Here is a 26,062-nt window from a genome sequence, read left to right on the forward strand (position 1 = left end):
GTGTCTCTTCAGGACCCCCTAGATTTTCCTACCTATGTTATTGGTGCCAATATGCACCAAGACTTCTGGCTGCTCATCCTCTCTCTTTAGAACGTCATGGACCTGATCTGATACGTCCCTGACCCTGGCACCTGGGAGGCAACATATCATATATGTACCTTTATCATGTCCACAGAATCTTAAGTCTGCTTCTCTAACTATGGAATCCCCTATCACAACTGTGGTCCTCTTCTCCCCCCCTTCCCTTCTAGTGCACAGCACCAGTGTTACTGCCAGAGATCCAGATGTTGAAGCTCCCCTCATTAGGTCATCCCCCTCAACAGTATCCAAAATGGTATCTTATTATAGAAGGGAACAGCCACAGTGTTACTCTCCATCTTATTCCCTTCCCTCTCCTGACAGTCACAATATTAATCCACAACACATTTCACGTCCATCTGAATTTAAATTCTACCACTATTCTATGCTGTTTTGCAATACACAGAACATACTGTGATTGCTTATACAGTGTTTTCTTTATTCATCTCCTCTGCCGAAAACTTGAACAGGTTGTTGTGCACAGCAGTTTTGAGACTCACAAAGCACTGAGATAAATCCACTAGAACAATTTATTTTGCAGGATAAACTTAAAAAGTAGATTAAAAATTCAAGTGATGTTTTGTCAAGCACTAAGGAGGACGTGTAAATTTGTATAAGGATTTAAAGTCAAGGAAAATACCTCAGTTAGCGTACAGCTGCCAGCTGTGACAGTGACACAAGGGCCCAGTGTTCTTGAAATCTCCACTTCCTGCAAAACCCCCCAGCTTTTCCAGCTCATCAATTATTCAGCTGGTTCTGTGCATGGGTATTTATTTAGGAGATAATTCTAACTGGCCATGAGCAGAAAATGTCCCAAAGACACCTTGTTTTCAAGCTCTAGTTCCTGCTAATCATTTTCCATTTCTCACAATAAATTTTGTACATAGTACCATTGTATTTCAAAGCACAAAGTAAAATAAATGCATTTGGACCATAACCTTCATTCCTTTGAAGTATTTTGAGGCTACTAGTAATGCATTTTTAAAGTGCTGCTTGCAGTCTCAATAAATAAATATGGAATGAGATTTAAAATGAGCCAATGAATGTTTGTCTCTATATTATTCTTGGAGTACAACAGTGTGAACGAGTAATGAACGGTGCAATTTTTTGTTCTCTGAAGATAAATTGAAGCCAAAATCTTTTTTCACCTTACTGAATGGTTTAAGACATTGTTATGCATATCTTTGTTCACATGGAGAGTAAAAGAAATTCATGACATCAAAAGATTTGCACCATTATATGCTGTGAAGGTAAAATAGGGAAGAAAATTGCATTGGCATTACATATTTGAAAAGTTCACTCACAATTAGCACCTACAGTTGGCATAAGCTACTTACCCTATAAGATTCAGAACTGGGACATTTATTATAAATTTTACTTGTTGTCTGTCAAAATTAGGGATTTTCAGACTAATGTTTAGATTACTGCTCTTCAGTATTACCTAATCTATTTACAATTGCAATGAAACAAACAACAGAATGAGGTAGGTTATTAGAACATTTCTATCCTCAATGAGAACAGAAGCAATCAAGTAAATAATAAAGGTCAAAGGTTATCCACTTTCACATAAAATGAGTCATCTAAAAGGCATAAGTCAGAACTGTGAAGGAATATTTTTCATTTAGGAACTCTATTAAATCTCAGCTTGCCTCTAGGTCATACACCATTCAAACTTGAACAAATTTCACTTTCCTTCATTTTTTTCAATGTTAAGATCCTTAGAAACCTCAAGCTATAGCACTGAAGGAACAACTTCACTTTGAGGACACCAGTGATTTATGAGATTCTACCAGGGATGGGCTACCAAAGCCAGATCTGCCAGCAACACCCAAATTCACAGGCTGAATAAGAATACTTTTACTTTTTTTCCTGTAATTTTAGTAGCAATGTCATTTTAAATCAAAAAGCTATCACTTCTCATAACTTAAAAAATGGCAGCAGATGTTGTCATGTCCCCAGGAATGAAGCTGCTTGGTTATGATCAGAAGACTATTAAGCATAAGGGTCTTTGGACCAGATACAGAAGCCCAGATGCAGATATATATATATATATATATGGTCCATCATTACTTTTTATTAAAATTACCAATAGTGGGTTCATTTCATTACAGTTGTTTATAAGGAGAAACTTCAAAGCAAGTGTTGATGTAGCTTAGTAAGAATATTAAGTATTCAGTGAGTATTTGAAGCCATTCTTTGTGGTCTCCTAGTCAATATTCCTCCCATAACAAACACCATCAAAATCAGCTGGACTGAATGTGTTCCTGATAAGCAGAAAAGGATCATCATCCTTGCCTGTGACACAACAGTGATAGCTCTTCAAAGTCATTCCTAAACTAAAACACTTAATAGTTCTTCCAAAATAGAAAACCTAGTAAGAATTTAGTGTTAAACAGTAAAAAAGAATCAATTTAAGTTGTGATTTAGAATTAAGAGGCTATATGGTTATGCACCCTAAATTATATACTTAGCTATTTATGTAAAAAAGGTAATAAGACTATATAAAACATAGAACAGTAGAACACAGTATGGACACTTTGACCTGTGTTGTTGTACTGACCTATATAGTATTACTATTTTTATGTCTGGAAACCAACTCCCTGGAAAGTACTGAGAGATTTATGCATCTAAATCTACCAATTCTTGCTTCAAGAATTTAATTTTTATGATGTCATTGGAGAAAAGCCTCTGTTCCCCCAACTTCACTAGATATCTTGGATCAAACAGAAGAACTATGCTGATCCTCTTGTTTGATCCATGACACAGTCTTGTACTAAAAGCCTGGTGCCCAACGCATTTGCACAATTTCTATCACTATCTGACAGGAACAGTGTTGACAGCTTTAGGCCCTGCTCCTTTGCTCACTAGCTGACAAACCCACCAGTTACAATGAATGGCTGTGACACTTTCAAAACATGTCAACACCTGTCAAAAATTAAAAATATTACAAAAATAAAAGAGAATTTTTAAAAGCGCGAGCAAAAAATACAAACATGTGAAACCATTTAAGCATCTCAGCTAACTTAATTAATTCAATTAAAATGCTTTACTTAGCCATATTCTGGTAGCTGATTTCTCCCATTGATTTAAATGGGCTCAGTTTACTCATGTCTGTATAAGTTCAGCAAGCAGGGTTACCAGCCTACTAACAAGGAAAGTTGAGGAGTTGGTACTGCACTATGTAGTCATACACAACAATTAGTACTCTTTAGAGTAGAAGGCTGCACTAAACATTCCCTCAGCAGTTTTACTCCAATGGATTTTTGTCCAAGTTCTTGATACATGATATATAAACAAAATTGACACACTACCACTACACACTATCTAATTTACAATGGAGTTGGAGACCTGCAATTTCATTTTTAGTTCTTTACTTTAGGCATCTCATGGGTGCAGAGAAGACACGTGACATTGGGGATTGCAGATCCATTTGATGGAGATACAACTGAACAGCTTGCAACTGCAAGTTAGCCACTTCTTCCCAGGAGTTGAAAATTGGGGAAGAGTGCCTCATAGCAACTTGAAGCTAACAAGTAGTGCAGCTACAGATGTATATCTGAGGATGCTGACGTACAGATAAAAGATGATTCTTAAGACTTCAGCTGATATTAAAGGGAGAATATGTACAGAGCTTTAAGCTTTCAAGATTCTTTAATGGGGAAATGATATGGTCATGTGAAGAGACGATGTTTAGGTATGTTGCTGTAACTTGGATGGAAAAGCAATGCTGGATGAACTTTCTGAGGTAAAGAATGGATGACAGTTGATGGTGAAGCTTTTGAAGGAAGGAGAAAAAGTCCCTGAGAAAATAGATTCAGGATGATATTAAGGAGCACCAGGCCCAAGGAGAATTTCTTATGCTTTAAAAAGCTTTGGTTGGGACAGAGACAAAGGAGCAAAAAGTACATCTCACAGTGGAGATGTGTCTAATGCTTATAAGGTGAGTGGCATAAGGGGAACTGAATAGGGTTTGGGCATGGAGATGGCTGAAGAGTACAGTAAAGAGCAAAAATCCACTAGCTTCTTGTGCCTGATATTGAAGTTACAGAATAGGAGCTGAGAAAGGAAACTGAGTGAAGTAGACTGATATTAGAATGAACAGTTTCTGATTTTCCTTAGCTCCAGAATTATATAGAATTAAGAAGGGGAAAAAAGTCAAAAGGTAGATGTATTTAGTAGCTGCTCAATGTTACTGACTTACTGAATTGCACAACACTATAAATACTGAAATAAGACAGTTAAAAATCATGAAAAAAATTCCTGGCAGACACAGTGGTAAAACCCTGCATTACCCGTAACTTCTGATGTAAATAGTAAGCCCTTCAAATTTCAGGGGTTATTTCAAATACCTAGCATCAAGAACAATATTTTGATGTGAAAATATGATATAGGAAAGCTTGGCCCACAACATAACATAAGTCACTGTTTTAAAATAATATTAAATACATGCAGCAAACTATGCAGTAATAGAGTTTGCAAAGCACCTCAGAAAATGAATTGACTGATTTATGCATCACATTTGCGATATGATCACCTGGCTAATATGCAAGTTACAGTATGAAAAAAACCATTTCATTTTCAACTAATAAAAGCTGAAAAAAGTTAAAGGAGCAAATAGTCAATTATTGTTTCATGATGTCTTTCTGCACACCCATAAGCAGAGGAATATCACACTTATATTATGCTTTCAGACCAGATTTAAAAATAAATAGCTTTGTCTCCTTCTGCCAATGAAATAGTCACATAGAAAATGAATCTTGAATCATATGACAGAAAGCAAATACCATATTATAAACCATTAGGACTGAATTTTCCACCTTAGGACGCTTTTAGTATGTTGTTAAGGATGAAATAAAGCATTTGTAAAAAACTCAAACTCCTGGGTTTTTAATTTAACACTGCTTTAAATTCAGCATCAATTTATTTATTTCAAAGAGGTTTTATTTTCATTCTTGAGATGTGGTCACCTCTGGTAAGACTAATATTTCATGCCCATTCATGATTGCCAGGTTTGATGCAGCCGAGTAGTGTAACAAGTGCTCTTAGAGGGCAATAGAGGATTCATCATGTTGATGTGATCTTAGGACTACATTAAGCACATAAAAAGTAAGTATGGTAGATTTTCTTCCTTTAAAGCATTACTGAGCCAATTGGGTTTTTATGCAAATTGATGTCTATACTTTTTTGTATTGAGGTCAGCTTTTTATTTCAATGAATTCAGTCAGGCTTTTAAGTGGCTCTAATGGGATTTGAACTTTGGGCCCCACATTTATAGAGAAAGGGAGTTTATGGGTAAGGCTGATATTGGGATAAGAACCCAGGAAGGATTGGTAAATGGGGATCCCAGAATCTTAGGAGCAGACTTTATTCTGAGCACTCAGGCTAACAGGCAGTTGAGCAGAAGAGAACAGCAGCAAGAAACTTTAAGCTGCTCAAGGATTGTCCCTACCAATCATGACATCAGTGAAGCTGCAGATGCAGCTGGGAAAAGAGGGTTGTGATCATGAATGAGTGAGAAAAGGTTTCTTCAACTATCCTGCGAGAAGCAATCCTGTTAAAGACTCACAGTGTTGAAAGTAGCGCTTTCCTGGCAGTTCCTAACCTCTTTTGATCACTGAGGTTTTAGTATTTTACAAACACTTTTGTTTGGTAGAGGAAGCACTGAAGTATCTAAGAAGTAGATGATTAGAGAAAGAACTGGGAATATCATGTGGAACATAAACTCTGGTATTATCAGATGGGCCAAATAACCTCTCATTGGTTCGATTTTTCTAAGGAATTCTATATAAGTTACAGAAATGAATATTACTGTTAGCGGTTCTGATTGCACCTTGAGTGCAACTATAAAACCGTGTGGTCAGCATTTTTACTTTATTCAAAATACCTGATTGCTCAATTGTTCTGGAGGCGAAGCTGAAGCTTAGTGTTGCAGTTACATAATAGTTATTATTCTGGGATTGCTTAAAACATAAAGTGTCTAATTCAAAGATAGTTCTTCAAAACATTTAGCCCATCTATCATGTTCTAACAAATCTCCTTTTGTAGTAGTGTTATCATTCGAGTATGTTTTCCTTAGGGGTTGTTTATTGGTGGGTTCTCAGGTGGCTGCAGAAGCTGGTCCAAGTTCTATATCGGGGCTCCCAACTTTTTTATGCCATGGACCCCTACCATTAACTGAGGGGTCTGTAGACCCCAGGTTGGGAACCCCTGATACATATCCTTCTGTAAGATTGTCCAAGGTTACATTCCATACAACAATTTTATAATTTTCACTCTTAGATTGAAAGGTAATATCAAATATGCAAATCCAAAAAAATGCTTCCTCTGGAAAAAATTCAAAAGGTAAACACAGAATATGTGCTCTTTTGCAATCTCCTTCAATCTAACAGTAGAGGAAGAGGAACAGTAGTAGTGAGGTTGGGGATGGCATTAAACAGGAAATTAGAAATGCATGCAATAAAGGAACAGTAGTTATAATGGGTGACTTCAATCTACAAATAGATTGGGTGAACCAAATTGGTAAGGGTGCTGAGGAAGAGGATTTCTTGGAATGTATGCGGGATGGTTTTCTGAACCAACATGTCAAGGAACCAACTAGAGAGCAGGCTATTCTAGATTGGGTATTGAGCAATGAGGAAGGGTTAGTTAGCAATCTTGTCGTGCGAGGCCCCTTGGGTAAGAGTGACCATAATATGGTGGAATTCTTCATTAAGATGGAGAATGACATAGTTAATTCAGAAACAAAGGTTCTGAACTTAAAGAAGGGTAACTTTGAAGGTATGAGACGTGAATTAGCTAAGATAGACTGGCAAATGATACTTAAAGGGTTGACGGTGGATATGCAATGGCAAGCATTTAAAGATCGCATGGATGAACTACAACAATTGTTCATCCCAGTTTGGCAAAAGAATAAACCAGGGAAGGTAGTGCACCCGTGGCTGACAAGGGAAATTAGGGATAGTATCAAGTCCAAAGAAGAAACATATAAATTAGCAAAAAAAAGGCGGCACACCTGAGGACTGGGAGAAATTCAGAGACCAGCAGAGGAGGACAAAGGGCTTAATTAGGAAAGGGAAAAAAGATTATGAGAGAAAGCTGGCAGGGAACATAAAAACTGACTGTAAAAGCTTTTATAGATATGTGAAAAGAAAAAGATTGGTCAAGACAAGTGTAGGTCCTTTACAGTCAGAAACAGGTGAATTGATCATAGGGAACAAAGGCATGGCAGACCAATTGAACAAACTTTGGTTCTGTCTTCACTAAGGAGGACATAAATAATCTTCCGGAAATAGTAAGGAACCAAGGGTCTAGTGAAATGGAGGAACTGAGGGAGATACATGTTAGTAGGGAAGTGGTGTTAGGTAAATTGAAGGGATTAAAGGCAGATAAATCCCCAGGGCCAGGTGGTCTGCATCCCAGAGTGCTTAAGGAAGTAGCCCAAGAAATAGCGGATGCATTTGTGATAATTTTTCAAAACTCCTTAGATTCTGGATTAGATGCTGAGGACTGGAGGGTAGCTAATGTAACCCCACTTTTTTAAAAAAGGAGGGAGAGAGAAACCGGGGAATTATAAACCGGTTAGTCTTACATCGGTGGTGGGGAAAATGCTAGAGTCGGTTATCAAAGATGTGATAACAGCACATTTGGAAAGAGGTGAAATCATCGGACAAAGTCAGCATGGATTTGTGAAAGGAAAATCATGTCTGACGAATCTTATAGAATTTTTTGAAGATGTAACTAGTAGAGTGGATAGGGGAGAGCCAGTGGATGTGGTATATTTAGATTTTCAAAAAGTTTTTGACAAGGTCCCACACAGGAGATTAGCGTGCAAACTTAAAGCACACGGTATTGGGGGTATGGTATTGATGTGGATAGAGAATTGGTTGGCAGACAGGAAGCAAAGAGTGGGAGTAAACGGGACCTTTTCAGAATGGCAGGCAGTGACTAGTGGGGTACCGCAAGGCTCAGTGCTGGGACCCCAGTTGTTTACAATATATATTAATGATTTAGACGAGGGAATTAAATGCAGCATCTCCAAGTTTGCGGATGACACGAAGCTGGGCAGTGGTGTTAGCTGTGAGGAGGATGCTAAGAGGATGCAGGGTGACTTGGATAGGTTAGGTGAGTGGGCAAATTCATGGCAGATGCAATTTAATGTGGTTAAATGTGAGGTTATCCACTTTGGTTGCAAGAACAGGAAAACAGATTATTATCTGAACGGTGGCCGATTAGGAAAAGGGAAGATGCAACAAGACCTGGGTGTCATTGTACACCAGTCATTGAAGGTGGGCATGCAGGTACAGCAGGCGGTGAAAAAGGCAAATGGTATGTTGGCATTCATAGCAAAAGGATTTGAGTACAGGAGCAGGGAGGTTCTACTGCAGTTGTACAAGCCTTGTTGAGACTGTACCTAGAATATTGTGTGCAGTTTTGGTCCCCTAATCTGAGGAAAGACATTCTTGCCATAGAGGGAGTACAGAGAAGGTTCATCAGATTGATTCCTGGGATGGCAGGACTTTCATATGAATAAAGACTGGATCGACTAGGCTTATACTCAGTGGAATATAGAAGATTGAGGGGGGATCTTATTGAAACGTATAAAATTCTAAAGGGATTAGACAGGCTAGATGCAGGAAGATTGTTTCCGATGTTGGGGAAGTCCAGAACGAGGGGTCACAGTTTAAGGATAAAGGGTAAGCTTTTTAGGACCGAGATGAGGAAAAACTTCTTCACACAGAGAGTGGTAAATCTGTGGAATTCTCTGCCACAGGAAACAGTTGAGGCCAGTTCATTGGCTATATTTAAGAGGAAGTTAGATATGGCCCTTGTGGCTAAAGGGATCAGGGGGTATGGAGAGAAAGCAGGTACAGGGTTCTGAGTTGGATGATCAGCCATGATCATACTGAATGGCGGTGCAGGCTCGAAGGGCCGAATGGCCTACTCCTGCACCTATTTTCTATGTTTCTAGGACATGGATTTCTGTGGCACTTGCAACAACCTCAAAATGTATTAAAACATTTCACTGTTAATAAACTGCTCATCTGAAGTATAGTCAATGTAAGTAATCAATTTTTTCTCTTGACATAAGGATCCCTTCCATTGCAATGTTCTAAATAATCAGGTGTCCCCACGTCAAGGTTCAGGATCTTCTCATACACTCCAGGAACAACCAAGCTAATTAAGCAATACAATAATCTTTGTATTTTTCAAATATCTTAAGAAGCTTACAAATCTCTTCATATATCAGGGCAGAGGCCCACCAAATGACTACTTTTGAACTGATTCACAGGTCTCACTATTTCATAAGGTGCATTTATAATAAACTTTGTAACACTATAATGGGCATAAGTTACTCAGCTGGATAATGCGTAAAAAGTTTCCCTGTAAATTAATAATGAAAGGAAAACAAAGAAATGCTGATAGGGTTACATGATGAAATGATAGGAAACTTGTGTGCAGTGCAAATACTGAAACAGACCAATTGGCCTGGATGGTGTCCCTTTGCTGTAGATTCCATGTAATTAAATCTTAATTTATGCTTACACCTTCAAGATTAATTCTTGACTACAAGAATAGTAATAACGAGTTTTGGTCTTGGTGGCCTGTAATGTAGCTTTTTGAGCCAACGTATATAACAACTCTAATACTGTCAGGGAGATCTCTGGAAGTAAGTGTGGTACTTCCAACAAACCCTATTAAGTTTCCTGATTTTTGCAAATTCTACAGATGAATGAATTAAGTTCATTTAGAGTATTCACATGCAAGAGAGTTAAACAAATATTTTGCAAGGCACAGGAAATTTATCGCAGTAATTTCACTGCTCCAAGGCTTTATGTCAGTTGCTGAGAATACAATGGGTTCCAGTTAAATTAGCCATTGGCTAATCGGGGCAGCCACTTATTTGGGGCAACTCTTAAAGAACAAAGACTAATTGAGAAAATAGACAGTATTCTCTTTGTTTATTTGGAACACTATGCCACCTAACTGGGGCAGGAGACTATTGTCGAATGATTTCTAATTAGTGTCGGATGTGCGCATTCGAGTGGTTGGCAAACACTACACTGTGCTTAGAGCAAACAGTTTTTAAATAGCGTCAGTTGCGTGTACTTGTGTTCAAAAAGCGGTGAATTTTGACACTGATAGTTGGGCAAGAAATACGGAGTAAGATATTTCAAAATTGTTTTGCTCACTGTGGTTTCAAGCATCCAGGCTTAGAGATGCCAGAAATGGCTGAGAGTGAAAATGAAAGAAGACTATAAGACCACTAGATATAGCAAAAGAATTAGGCCATTTGGTCCATTGAGTCTGCTCCGCGAATTCATCATGGCTGATCTAATCTCCTCTCAGCCCCAATCTCCTGCCTTCTTCCCGTATCCCTTCATGCCCTGACCAATGAAGAATCTATCAACCTCTGCCTTAAATATACATAAAGAGTTGGCCTCCACAGCTGCCTGTGGCAAAGAAATGATTTCACTATTTTAACAAGTTAGGAACTACTAAGAATTTGAAAGTATCAGCAATCATCTTGAATGTTACAATGAAAATAAAGATATGGCGGATGCATTCATCATATGAAGGCAGTCCATTATCTACACCAGGTGTCTGCACTGATTTTGTTTATTTACAGTCAATCAAAAGAATGCAGCAACATATACTCAGCTCTCACCTGTGGCTCCAAGTAGCTGTTTGCATGTGACAGTGGGCACACCGTGGTACATAGCTTCAACAGGAAGGCTAAACCAGGTGAGGGTAGCCGGGAGCCTTATACTCTGGGGAGATAGGGTCATGTCTGTCCTAGCATACAAAGTTAGCTAAAGCAGATTAAACTGAGGAAATTTACAGTGAGATCCGACAGCCAGGAAGGCAGTTCTGCAATGCTCTATGCACAGCCATAACGAAGCATAGAAGAAATCATAGTCAACCACTGTAATCATGGAAGATCCCAGTTGTGAAGACCTTTGTACCACTGGACCCAGACTTCTGAGACCAAGAGAGTGGGACTGCCCATGTGCAACGGCTTTTCCACTTTAAAAATTCTCCCACACAGGTTTCCTGTCATTGTCAGATATAACAGAGAACCACCGAACCAACTATTAGGAACTAATACAGTTTCTTGAACTGTAGTAGCATTGATAGTGTTCTAATTTGTTCTGTATTTTATTTAAATACAGAATTTGTTACTCAATTTGTCTTTTTTTTACCTTTTTAACTATTTCCATTATTTCAGCTAATTAGGACAGGAACTTAATTGGTCTAAAATACACTGATCCTGTTTTGTTCCAATTAATTGGAATCCACTGTACTTGACACCTGCTGAAACAATGTGAACTGAGAGTTTATCAGAGAACAGAAAAATACTCTACTGCATTAAATTCACTATTCCTCCCAAAGATAAATGCAAATTTGTGTAACTTATTGCGCACTCATACACTCATTATTGTGTCTTTTTTGTACTGGCCATATTTTTATTCTTAGCTTTCAACAAACTCTTGTGTTTGTGGGATCTTAATTTCAGAAAAGTGATCAGAAAGAATCATATTTGTGAGAAAAATATGGTGTATATTTTAATTTAATACTTAGTGGGGCTAGAAGTTATTAGTCAGTTAAATTTTCCTGAACTGAATTTAACATTAAAAAATTACACTGACAGCCTCTCCTTATTAAAGGTTCCATAGTATCCTTGGCCAAAAGGACACAGAAAGAAGCTATGACAATTTGTTAATCAGGCCTCTTCAATCTTTCCCAAATTGAGAAAATATCCATCTTCTACACTGCCAAACTCCTAAAATGGAGCAAGATTCTTTTAATAAATGCTTATGTAAATCTACATGATTTCCTATGTTAATAATGGAGCAGCTTCAAAACTATATGATTTTCTGCTAATAATAGTTTGAATTTTTGACAGAAAGTCCTTGAATTCTTTCCATACAATGCTGAAAAATGGCACTGTGTACAGAAAAATCATGTTAATGCACTTTAATTAACTCTGTGCATTTCTGAAGGTATATTGCTTGTTAATAAAGCCAGGCTTATCGATGCAAGAAATAAATGCACATGAGCATTATTTTTGCATCCACCCAAATAAATGATGCCAATTTTAGTAAAGATTTAATTCCTGATTAAATATGATTTTTGTATTCACACCTGAAATTGGAATCTAGCTGCAGTGCAGAGCTAACAGAAGAGCATGTATTCATTAAGGGTACTTGTATCTTCAAGTCAAGTCAAGTCACTTTTTATTGTCATTTCGACCATAACTGCTGGTACAGTACACAGTAAAAATGAGACAACGTTTTTCAGGACTATGGTGTTACATGAAACAGTTAAAAAATGAGACTGAACTACGTAAAAAAAACACAGAAAAAAAACACTACACTAGACTACAGACCTATCCAGGACTGCATAAAGTGCACAAAACAGTGCAGGCATTACAATAAATAATAAACAAGAAAATGGGGCAACTCCCTAACAACTTCAGTTTCAAGTGCCCTTTGCACAAAAAGTTGCAGCCAATGGCACTCTCCTTAAGAGGCCATGCAAATTCCTCCCTTGAGAACGCTCTGCTTCTCATCATTGTGGCATGCTCCCTTTTTTTGTTAAGACTCCCCAGTAACTGAACAAAGTACTAGTTGTGCTCTGGAGTGACCACTTAAGAGCTACTTCCTGAGAAGAGTTGTGAAGCAAGGTGTATAATCCAGGAAATTTCCCTAGTAGCTGAACAAGGTACTGGTTGTCTTATGGAGTGACCACTTAAGAGCTACTTCCTGAAAAGAGTTGCGAAGAAAGGGGTAAAATCCAGATAATTTCACATCAGACCACCTTCTCTGAATCAGAATTGTGTTACATGAGGGAACCCATCCTTTGGAATTACAACTAAGAAATTTAATTTTTTTAAAAATCATCTATCTTTAAAAAAGCTGTTGAGATTGCTAACATTGTTTTGGTGCAAGAAAAGTGGTGCAAATGTATTTCTAGGATGCAGCATTTTATTGCATATTTTAATGAAATATTAATAGCTCAATAATGCAAACATTACTATTACAGAACAAATAAAAGTGCTGAATGGAACATTTTAAAATGTGCCAGCTATTTACTTGGGAAATGAGGGGGGTGAACGATGCTCAAGTTCTCTAATTGGAGATTACTGATCATGGGGAGCAGATGCTAAGAGATAACTTGCTTGCAGCATGTGATTTTCCATCTGTTTAATTTAATAGATGTGGAGCTCTGAATTCCCAGGCCTGTGTGTCATTCCCTGCTTGAAATGCTGGATTGTGGGAGCAGGTTTATGCAAAAAAAAAGATGGGATCTAAACATATAAGGAGCTGTTCTTTCTAGCAGAATGGATGATAAGCCTACAGGTGAATTGGCTACTTTTCCTTTGAATATTCACTTAACAAGTCACCTGTAGTTCAGTAAGAAGTAATCTTTCTATAATCGTTTTGCAGATATCCCTGTTTCTGAATTATTTGCAGTTATAAGATATTAATAAATTCTGGATTTGTAAAAAACACTCAAATTTGAAATTTATAATAAATACTATTTTTTAGTCTTCTACATCTGCCTTCAGTGACCTTTGCTTGTCACTCCATTTCTTCACATTATCTTGTTGGAAGAACCTGGCATTCTTCATTCCACTGACTAACTCCATCCGAAGGGTGCAGTTCCTTGTTTGATATCAGCAGTCTCTCACTTAAGCCTGAAAACTCAATGACTAGCAATTTTCCATTATTGTCCAATATGATCTTTTGATTTTAGGGTCATAGGGATAAACCCATCATCGATTTCGAGAATGAGGTAAGCTTTCACATGCTCTCATCTTGTACATTTTTCTACCTTACTGAAAGTGAACCAAGAAGAAGATATTTTATGAAATAATTATGTTTCAAATATTCTTCTGGATCAATACTTGGTTCTCCATGTTAACATTATTTGACCCAACACATTAAATACTTTTTATGATCTTCTCAATTTATCTCCACTTAGTACAGAAGCAGTTCAGTTTATCTAACCTTTGCTCCGTATTCTGGTCCTGAAAATCAGTTTTGCTGTCCCTTTCAGTGACAAGTACTCAGTGCACTATTTAAAGTTCAGACTGACAAGAGCACTATAGAGTCTCAGCATGACATCCTCAGATTTATAATCTGCTACTCTGAACACTCTGCTTGGCTTGTTGATACTGTATGTTTAGCTCATTTCTTACAATTTTCAAAATTACATCACTGCTGTATGAACTGGTTGCAAGAAAGTGTCATGGTTTGAAGTACTCCCAAAAGTTAAGTCCTAAATTAGAGCATGGTAAGATTTTACAATTCTATCCTATTTATGATTTGTAAAGGAAAACTGGATTCTAATGAATTCTGTTCAATTGTTAAACTCTTACTAGCCATACACTCTTGTCATCTACCACCCAAAAAATAACATTAGAAAGCAAATTAATTTTTCTCAGATCATTTTTCTATTGCTTTAAATAAGGACTGATAATAAATTATAATGCTCAAAAATGCCCAAGCTGCCTTCTAAACATGATAGTGAAAAAAAACCAAAAAATAATCAAACCCGTACAACTCCATTTACTGAATGTTGCCGTCTCACTGAAAAACAATAATGTAGCTTGAACATCCAGTTATCTAACATGGCAATACACAGCAGTATCAGTCAACATTTATCCTTCACAATTCCTCAGTGGATTCTGTGAATGTCTGTCACAGTATTAAATTATTAAGATCAAGGAATACACCTTAAATCAACTGTCGGTCCAAACGAAAAATCAAATCCGCCAACACATTAAAAATCAAAAAGTACTCACCTTTCAAAGCACTGATAGCTACTGAAGTTACTTTGTAAAAGCCCGTACAAGAAGCTTCTTGTGTACACACAAGCCCAGTACAGTGAAAGTGGATCAGCGCTAGAATGCATTAATTGATCCAGTGGGCCAGTTCCAGTTCCACTCCCACCGTAACTGGTCCATTGCCAAATTCACTAGCTTCTGTCTGACAGACCACTGTTAATTCTGAACCTTAGATAGTTTTGCTGTTAGTCAAGAATTATTTTGAGTGACCATATTATCTATGCTTCATTCTTAATAAACATCTTTAATTTAATAAAATTGCTACTTCAACTGAGAACTACAGATGACAAACAGCATTATTGCCCTTGTTGTAATACTGGCACCTGACTATAAATAGGTTATTTTAATGAGTGCTAATTATTTTAGAGTTGACTCCAGAGAAAAGTTACTACTCTATCACTGTATGTTAAATAATGTGTGTTTGGTTAAAAAGAAATACATTTACATTTATACTTGATGTTCCTGGTCATTTATATTATAGTGAAATAATAGCGTTTATAAAAATAGAATAAAATACCATGGAATATGATGAAGAACATGCTGGATCATAAGCACAAGAAAGTCTTCAGATGCTATAAATGTAAAGCAACACACACAAGAACTCAGCAGGTCAGACAGCATCTATGAAAATGAATAAACAGTTGACGTTTTGAGCTGAGTCCCTTCTTCAGGACTGAGAAGGACAGGGGAAAATGGCAGAATAAAAAAGTAGGGGTAGCGGAAAAAGACTAGCTGGAAGGTGATAGGTGGAGCCAGGTGGGTGGGATAGTTCAAGATCTGGAGAAGAAGGAAGCTGATAGGAAAGGAGAGTGGACTACAGGAGATAGGAAAGGAGGAGAGGATCCAGGGGGAAGTAACAGGCAGGTGAGAAGAACTAAAAGGTCAGAGGGGAAAAATAGAGGAAGAGTGGGGGTGGAAATTTGTTTACAGCAAGGGAAATCAACATTCATGCCATCAGGTTGGAGGCTATCCAGATGGAATATAAGGTGCTGCTCTTCCATCTTGAGGGTGGCCTCATCATGGCACAAGAGGTTATGGACCGACAAGTCGGAATGGGAATTGGAATTAAAATTTTAGGCCACTGACAAATCCCAACTATGACTGAAAATGCTTGGAGAGCCAGGTAATTTTATTTTTAAGATTTATATCAACATAGTATTTTGATTCATAAAATAAAATCATGTTATTGGAATTATTTTATGGGATATGAACTATCAATTCACAATTCATCTGTTGGAAATACCATCCATCACTACTTTAGTGAGACGTTTATCTTCAATGAATAAGTAATGCAATGAAAGTGATGAAGGAAGAAATTTCACACAGCAAACACGAGGAATTCTGCAAATGCTGGAAATTCAAACAACAACACACAAAATGCTGGTGGAACACAGCAGGCCAGGCAGCATCTATAGGGAGAAGAGCTGTCGACGTTTCGGGCTGAGACCCTTCGTCAGGACGAAATTTCTTCAGAAATTTCACACAGTTGTATTAGTAAAAGTGTGGCAGTATCTTGCAGGATAACGTCAGAGCCAATATATTACAACATATCATTATATTTATAATTAGATTCACAGGAAACAATGTAAATGCAGTAAAATTATATGGCTATCCATACAAGAAATAAATATTTTAAGATGCAAAATATGATACAGCTGTTTATCAAAAAGAACTGTCAACTCATCATTAGTGTGCAACTATGTACGTGGACAAAAGGTTTTAATACTTGATATATTAATAGGTCCTGTTACATGTAATACTACAATTGATTTTAGGAACATTTTGTTAAAGGGTGCGAACGTAGTGACTTAGTCCTATGGGATTAACAGTTATAAGACATTGCAACAGACCATGATACAGTCCTGGGGCAGGTGGTGAGTTTTAGTATGAAGAGAAATATGTTTTGTGGACATTGAAGTGGCAGAATGCAGCAAGTAAATTTATCAACATTTATTTAAATTTATATTCTTTCATTCAAAAGTTACATTTTAAGTAACTGCAACAGGAATGCCTCTAAAATGCTGGGAGGAGAGTAGTTACCTTTACAAAAAGACATCATTAAGTGTGTCAAACATATATAACCTATAAGATTTCATATTTCAAAAACAGTAAATAAATCATTTAAAATCATTCCCAAACAACACAGCATTACAATTCCTGCAGCTTTCTTACACAAATTTATCCACTGGCACATAGCTTACCCTTCCACCAACAGCTGTAAATCTGAATTCCTTGTTGTCCTTAAAATCATTATGATATGTGATTAATTCAAGTTACATTGGCATTTAATACTGTTTTCATTCTTATAAATTGTGAAGCTTCTATCAAATATTTGTTACAGGAAGGTAGAATGGATGCACAATCGAAACTAAGGAAAGACTACATCATGGATCAAATACCACATTAAAATGTAATAATTCAGTGTTGTACTATTGTGAACAAAATTCAGTTTATTGTTTTAAACCTTTAAGTGCTAAACTTCCTTGCTGTTTAAAATGGGTTAAGAGTTTTAACTGCAGACAAAATATATTCAATTTGAAAGGCCTTACCTTCACTTCAACTCCATTAGGCTTAGGGTCCTCTAAATCTTTCAAATTTTCACTACTCGTTGATTTCTTAATGCAGCTTTCATACGATTGTGATAATTTTTGAATGACATAATTTTCAACATTCTTTATGTTGGCCTGTATCACACAAAAGATGTTATTTTAGTTGAATCTGTGTACCTGTGTGCACTACATCCTAACCACTTATGGAAAAACTCATGTCAACCCAAACAGCTTAAACCACGGTTCACCTTGCGTGGCTGGAGAACACACCATGCCTTTCTCAGCTGTGATTATGTGATAATGTATGATTATGAAAACAGGGATTAGGATCTGTAATTATAACATGCACAATATGTAATACTGTACATGAAGTGAGTTACAACATGGATTTTCCATGACATTAAACAGACATGAACCCCCAAATGCCACTGACGCCACACGTTGAAGAAATTCCATACAAGTGCTTAAACAAATAAAACCCACAGTATACTAATAAGCTTTTATCAATTATTAAATTTTACTTTCACATTGTGTTGAGATATAAAATATCACAAGGCATTTTAATAAAGGAGGGACTAAAGGGAAAGCCCTGAAAACAATGATGTAACATACAATTAGTCCAGTCCTGTTGATTGCAAAGTAAGCACACTAATTTCATGTTGCCTGATTAGTTCAATAACTTCTGTGGCCGGCTGGCACAAACTGCGCTTTTGTATCAGTAGGGGTTCTATGACATGAGTGGGCAGTGTTAGTTAAAGCAAGCTTACGATACAGGTTGGCAATTCATGAAAGGACAGCTTCACATTGGCATAAGGAGGTGTCATCAGTCATACAGAAAATGAATTTGAAGTGGAAAAAAACTAAGAAATAAAACTACAGAATATAATGGTCTTAATACATATTTTCCTATTCATGCACAAAATAAAATTTTAAAAATGTACTGTATGTTGGGAGCTAGTAACTATGAGATCAATATCAAGTAGAAGTCTTAGGCACATATATACAGTGCCTATAAAAAGTATTCACCCCCCCCACCCCCGGAAGCTTTCATGTTTTATTGTTTTACAACATTGAATCACAGTGGATTTAATTTGACTTTTTTTGACACTGATCAACAGAAAAAGACTTTCATCAAAGTGAGAACAGAACTCTACAAATTGATCTAAATTAATTACAAATATAAAACACAGAATAATTGATTGTTTAAGTATTCACTCCCTTCAAGTCAGTATTTAATAGATGCACCTTTGGCAGAAATTACAGCCTTGAGTCTGTGTGGATATGTCTCTATCAGTTTTTCACATCTGGATACTGTAATTTTTTTCCCATTCTTCTTTTCAAAATCGCTTAAGCTCTGTTAGATTGCATGGGATTGTGAGTGAACAGTCCTTTTCAAGTCCTGCCATAAATTCTCAATTGGATTGAGGTCTGTACTCTGACTTGCCCACTTCAAAATATTTAACTTTGTTATCTTTAAGCCATTCCTGTGTAGCTTTAGCTTTATGCTTGGGGTCACCGTCTTGCTGGAAAACAATTCTTCTCCCAAGTCACAGTTCTCTTGCAAACTACGTCAGCTTTTCCTCCGGGATTTCCCTGTATTTTGCTGCATTCATTTTACCTTCTACCTTCACAAGCCTTCCAGGGCCTACTGCAGTGAAGCATCCCTTCAGCATGGTGCAGCCACCATGATGCTTCATGATGTACAGTGTTTGGCTTATGCCAAACATAGCATTGAGTCTGATGACCAAAATGCACAATTTTGGTTTCATCAGACCAAAGAGCTTTCTTCCAGCTGACTTCAGACTCCCACTTGCCTTCTGGCAAACTCTAGCCAGGATTTTATGTGAACTTTTTTCAACAATGGCTTTGCCGTTGTCCCACAAAGCTGCGACTGGTGAAGCACCCGGGAACAGCTGTTGTTTGCACAATCTCTCCCATCTCAGCCACTGAAGTTTGTAACTCCTCTAGAGTTGTCATAGGTCTGTTGGTGGCCTCCCTCACTATTCCCCTCCTTGCACGGTCACTCAGTTTTTGAGAACGGCCAGATTTACAGCTCTGCCATACTCTTTCCATTTCTTGATGATTGACTTAACTGTACTCCAAGGGGTAATTAATATCTTGAAAAATTTTCTTGTATCCTTCTTCTGACTGTGCTTTTCTATAGCCTTTTCACAGAGTTGTTCTTTTGTCTTCATGGTGTAGCTTTTGCCAGGATACTGACTCACCAGCAGTTGCACCTTCCAGGTACAGGTGTATTTTTACTGCTATCAATTGAAAGACCTTGACTGCACACAGGTTTATATACAGCTAGGACACCTTAACAAGTTATGTGACTTCTGATACCAATTGGCCACACTAATAATGATTTGTGTATCATATTAAAGGGGGTGAATACTTATGCAATCAATTATATTGTTTTATATTTGTAATTAATTTAGATCATTTTGTAGAGATCTGTTTTCACTTTGACACGAAAGAGTCTTTTTTTTGTTGTTCAGTCAAAAAAAGACAGATTAAATCCACTGTGATTCAACATAAAAACATCCAAGGGGTGGGGGGGGGGAGGCAATATTTCTATAGGCACTGTATAGCAAGGACGCATAACACTTTTGCACAGCACTGTATTTGTCAACTGGAGCGGAGAGTGAGTTTGTAAATCTGTCAGGAGCAAAGCTGAAGGGCTTCGGCCCAAAATGTCGATTGTACTCTTTTCCTAGTTGCTGCCTGGCCTGCTGAGTCCCTTCAGCATTTTGTGTGTGTTGCTCGGATTTCCAGCATCTGCAGATTTTCTCTGGTTCAGGAGTAAAGGTTGTTGGTAATGGCGAGGTTGGAGCGCTGCAGGAGGGGTCTAAGACAGGTGGCAGGGAAAACGGGGCAAGGGGTGCAGGCACACCCTGCCCTGAGACACCAGTCAAGGTCATTTGATTCCTAACAATTTGTTTATTGTTCATTATAGAATGTCTCTCTGGTGCTTCCTGCTCCCTCCCCTCTCCCCTCCCCTTTTCCCAACTTTGATTCCTGTCTTCCTGCCCACCTCCTACTCTCAGTCCATAACAGAGACTCATATCAGAATCAGGTTTATCATCACTCACATATGTCATGAAACTTGTTTTTTTTCTCTGTGGCAGCAATACGGTGCAATACATAAAATTTCTACGGTACTCTGCAAAAGTCTTAGGTACCCTAGCTGTATACAGTGTACATGCTTAAGACTTTTGTGCAGTACTGTACTGCACATTAAGAATAAGGAGATGAAATTACTCTCACTCTCTCCTTCCTCTTTCGGTCCCTGGCCCTGCTCTAAATGTTCTATGTCAATGCTCCTTATTCTAAGGGGGAACCCGACTAATCCAGCCATGTGTTACAGCAACTAGTTTATGCAAATACCTTCAAGTCTGCAAGAAGTCTTTCGTGATCTCTGTAGATTTTTGCTGCTTGGAAAAACTGCAGAGTGATCAAAACGTTTCCAGAAATATGGCAAATGCTGAAATAAACAATTAATAATTAACCATAAATCGCAGATGATCCCTTTACATTCTACAGATGAAGGATCCGAGCTGCTGCTGAATGCATGCTCAGCTGAGTATCTTTTAGATAGGTTGTTACCTGGAGTGCTGAGCCGCTAAATCACAGCACTGGAGTTAAGACAGTACTGACAGTGTAACCTGCTTGTTCGAGTGACGTACACAGAACCCACACTGCACATACAGTTATGTAATAGTCTTGTGTACCTCACTCTACACATGCATGAATCGAGAGAGGATACTGACTACAGAGCAGTGCGATACTAATCATTCCTCCTCATCACTGAGAATATTTTGTTAAACGAAAACCATAATTGGAATCGGCCTATTAATAGCGTTGGTTTATCATTGTCGCACGTTTCAAGGTACAGTGAAGTATTTACTGTGTTTTATTCATATAAAGCAATTCATTACACAATGCAATGAAGTAGTACAAGATAAAACACTAACAATTGAAAATAAATTGTAACAGCTACAGAGAAAATACAGGTAGACATAATGCAAGATCATAATGTGGTTGAGTCCATCTGATCGCACGAGGGAAGCATTTAATAGTCTTATAATGGTAGGGCAGAAGCTGGCCTTGAGTCTGGCGTACGTGCTCTCAGGCTTTTGTATCTTCTGCCCAATGGAAGAGGGGAGAGAGAATCCCGGGGTTGGTGGGGTCTTTGATTATGTTGGCTGCCTTATTGGGGCAGCAAAAAGTAGACAGAGTCCAAAGAAGGGAGGTGGTTTAGTAACAGTTAGAATTATATCTTCGAGCTTGAAGATTTGTTTCTAATTTCCTGAACTTAGTTCAAGCAAGAATATTGCAATATTGAACCATTTCAATCCTGAAGGGTGAATCCAAATAGAAATCAAAACCTTGAATAGGACAATTAAAAGCACTTTCAGCTATTATGAAAACAATTCCTCAGGTAGCTTTAATAAACTGTTTCAACTGCATCATTGAATGAAATTTAAAAAAAGACTTACCGGCAACATAGCTCAAATATTGCTAACTGTAACTGCAGAACAAAACTGTCAATTTTCCAAACATCTGCTGAATGTTAAAATTTACTACCTGACTTTGAGCCACACAATGAAAATGGTGTCCATCCAAAATCGTTTGGAAACCCTTTTCAACAGCTTCGTATATATGATAGCATACAGCACTATATAAGTACCGTAACTGAATAGAGCCAAATAATAACTACAGGGGACGGGAGCAATACACAACTGAATCTTGGCTTCTCTGGGGACTTTTGATAGTAAGCCTAGACCAAAACTGCGACATACAGAAAGATCTCAATACTGCAAAAGAATTTAGTTTCACTTTGTCTTGTAATTTACACTTAAGGTCATCAACTTACCAATAAACTTCTGTGTGGCAATTTTGTTCAATTAGAATGCATTTTAAATTGTCAACTTTTCTAACTGAACCTGAACTTGCTTTCCACGCTCAAGAGAACTTTTAAAGGCTGAATATGCACTTAACCAGACCAGCTTAACAGATGACAAAACAAAAGCAGCAATGTGAATTGGTTACATAAAAGTTCCCCTGGTTCTCTGTTATTTAAATAAATTTCCAAAAAATAACCTCAAATACGCCAGAACAAAAAATCGTAAATCTCATTGGCAGTAGAAAACTTATTTCTAGAATATACATTTTTGCAGGCTTTCCGATATGTGTCAGTCTTTCAGAGAAGTCATCCTGACAGCAATGTTGGACAAGTTCCTCTAATTCCCACAAATTATTAGAAGAAATATTAAGAGAAATTTTATCCATCATATTTGAAAAAGGCACAGAAAACTTGATGCAGATTTTAGAATTCCATGAAGAATTTGCAACCATTTATCTCAATATGGAGGGTTTTTTTAGTCTCAAAATAAGCATGGGACTATGAAGGGGTGATTCTTACCTTCAAAGGTAACGAGCTAAAGAATCAGGATTCATATGTTAGCTTTTAATGCAAAATATTTTCCGAAGATATAAAGTCTGATGAAAAAATCAGCATTGTTTCAATGGTGGCATTTTGTTTCTAGTTTGGTGCTGAATTGAGGAAGTGATGTTATATTAGTACTGTGCAAAAGCTAAATGGGGAAACTGGAAACAGCCAAAACCCAGATGGTCAGATCTATGAATCAGAAGTTACTGCTGTAACTGGATTTAAAACAACACAAGCTGCTGGAGGAACTCAAATTATTAGGCAGGGAAATGAACAGTTGACATTTTGGGACAAGATCCTTCACAGGCTCCTTACCGCTGTAGGTGCTGGATTTATCTTTGTTTGCTCTCATCGGGTAGATGGATGGTCAGAGTGACTCACTGATTGCCCAGCCAGCACCTTTACAAGTGGCCTTTCTGGGAGGTTTAGTTACGGACTTCTACATTAGTGGATGACTCTTGCTAAGCAATCAAGCTCTGTTGTTCCTGTCCCTTCTGACGAATGGTCTCGGCCCGAAACGTTGACAGTGCTTCTTCCTAGCGATGCTGCCTGGCCTGCTACGTTCCACCAGCATTTTGAGTGTGGAGCTCTATTGCTACTTTTTAAAATTTGTTAAGACACAGGTGAGGTGCCTGAAGACTGCAGGACAGCCAACCTTGTACCTTTATCTTAAAGGCACAGGAATAAGTTTAGCAACTACAGGTTGGTGAACCTTACATCCATGGTGGGAAGGTGTTGGAACAGATTCTGAGAGTCAACATTAATTTGTATTGAAAAATACAATGACTGATTATGGATTGTCAGCACAATGACAAAGCACACAGTGACCCTGACCTTCCAGATGCCTGACTGCTCTGACCTCTCTGGTTCACTACACCACACTGCTCCAACAAAGCCCAATCACCTTTGTATAGGGGAAATAATGCCTCACAAAAAGACTGATATTTTTGAAGAGGTAGCCAAGAGGGTTGACTGGTACAGCACAGTAGACACTGCCTACATGGACTTTAGGAAGGCCCATGGTGGGTTAGTCTGGAAGGTATGAACACATAGGTTCCAGGGTGAGCCAGCCAATTATAATTCACTGCCAGGGGAGCTTATTGAATCAAATGTGATAGCAATGTTTAGGAGGCATTTAGACAGATATGTGAACAGGCATAGAATAATAGGATATGGACCATGTGCAGGCAGATTGAACTAGTCTGGATTAACATCACTGTTAATACAGATATCATGGGCAGAAGGACCTGTTCCTTGCGCTGTACAGTTCTATGTTTTTTCTGCTTTCTCCCTGGTTGAATAATAAAGGCCCCTACCATTCTCTGTGTTACAAAAATGTTGACTCTTCTATTTCCTTTAGGGAACCCCCCTCTCATCTTAATAATTTAAGTTTATCTGACTTCTTTATACACCTAACATTCTCTAATCCAGGCAATATCCTGGTGAACCTCTTCTTCACCTTCTCCAGAGCCTCCAGATCTTTCCTGCAGTGTGAAGACTAGAAGTGCATGCAATATTCCAAATATGGTCTAACTAAAGGTCTACACAAATGTAATATGACCCCCTGACTTTGAAATGCATGAAGACTTGTTAATCATAGCTATTCTGTTACACCCCCCATCCTCATCATATTCTATTGAGAGCATCCTGACCAGCTGCATCACTGCCTGGTTTGGAAATTGCACCATCTCAGATTGCAAGACCCTACAGCGGATAGTGAAGTCAGCTGAGAAGATCATCAGGGTCTCTCTTCCCGCCATTACGGATATTTACACTACACGCTGCATCCGCAAAGCAAACAGCATTATGAAGGACCCCATGCACCCCTCGTACAAACTCTTCTCCCTCCTGCCGTCTGGGAAAAGGCACCGAAGCGTTTTCACGACTAGACTATTTAACAGTTTCTTCCCCCAAGCTATCAGACTCCTCAATACCCAGAGCCTAGACTAACACCTTACTGCGCTATTGTCTTGTTTATTATTTATTGTAATACCTGCACTGTTTTGTGCACTTTATGCAGTCCTGGGTAGGTCTGTAGTCTAGTGTAGTTTTTTTTTCTCTCTGTGTTGTTTTTTACGTAGTTCAGTCTAGTTTTTGTACTGTGTCATGTAACACCATGGTCCTGAAAAACGTTGTCTCGTTTTTACTATGTACTGTATCAGCAGTTATGGTCGAAATGACAATAAAAGTGACTTGACTTGACTGTTTGGGGCAATGCAATTAGGAGGACATGAATGAAGAAAGAGAAAACAAACAGTCCTGAACTGTGGGATGCAGAATAAAGATTTGTTGTAAATACCTGGAAGATCAGAGAGCATCAGCAGAAAGAAACAGCATGAGTAAATGTTACAGGTTGATGAGCTTGCATTAGAAATGACCATGACTGATGAAGGCTAGTTACCTGAACTTGCTGAATTCACCAGTGAGTTCCAAAGGCTGCAACGTGGCGAGACAGATATTGAGGTGCCGCTCCTTCAGCTTGTTGGGCTTTGTCGGAACAGTGCAGAGTGTTAAAACCAGAGAGGTCAGATCAACATGGGTATGAAAATTAAGGTCACAGACAACAGAAGGTCAGGCTCACCATTTGCTTTGTTAATTCTTTCAATTCAGATGACAGTTTATCAACTTCAGATGTTAACTCTGTTTCTCTCTTCATTAACACTGTTTGGAGTATCTGCAGCATTTTTGCTTTATTCTTGTGGCAAATATTTAGATGATTCAGTTGAATTTCCAGTCAATGATGAACTTCAGGATATTGCTGGTGGAAGATTAATCAACAGTAATACTTTCATTTCATGAAAAGCTGCAGAGATCTTCTCTTGATGGAATTAACTTGATATTTGCTGAGATGGCTAACTTCTTTTGGGACAACATCTGGATACGTTCAATTAAGCAGGGTTAGGGAGAGAAAAAGAATGAACTTCTTGTCATACTAGTCACTTGCACAATAAAATCAGGATACGTATTTGCCTTCTGTTGCACTGCACACACCGAATGTGATGCATAGCAATATGTGAGTGTTGAGATCAACACATAAACTTGTTCCTTTGAAGTCAATGGAAGGAAATTTGAGAAACAAATTTCAAAGCGTGCACCTTACAACACTATAGATGTGGCACATACATCAAAGAT

General features: G+C 37.9%; 1 protein-coding gene across 1 annotated transcript in view; it reads right to left on the reverse strand.

The window, feature by feature from the left end:
- The window catches only part of LOC140736093 (myelin transcription factor 1-like), a 127,885-nt gene extending 112,944 nt beyond the window's left edge, over positions 1-14,941 (reverse strand). The window contains 1 exon segment of the mRNA XM_073061844.1: positions 14,888-14,941. The gene's annotated coding sequence lies outside the window, so the exon portion shown is untranslated.
- Between the last annotated feature and the right edge of the window lie 11,121 nt (positions 14,942-26,062).

The sequence above is a fragment of the Hemitrygon akajei genome, chromosome 11, assembly GCF_048418815.1.
Source record: "Hemitrygon akajei chromosome 11, sHemAka1.3, whole genome shotgun sequence".
In the NCBI taxonomy this organism is placed as follows: domain Eukaryota; kingdom Metazoa; phylum Chordata; class Chondrichthyes; order Myliobatiformes; family Dasyatidae; genus Hemitrygon; species Hemitrygon akajei.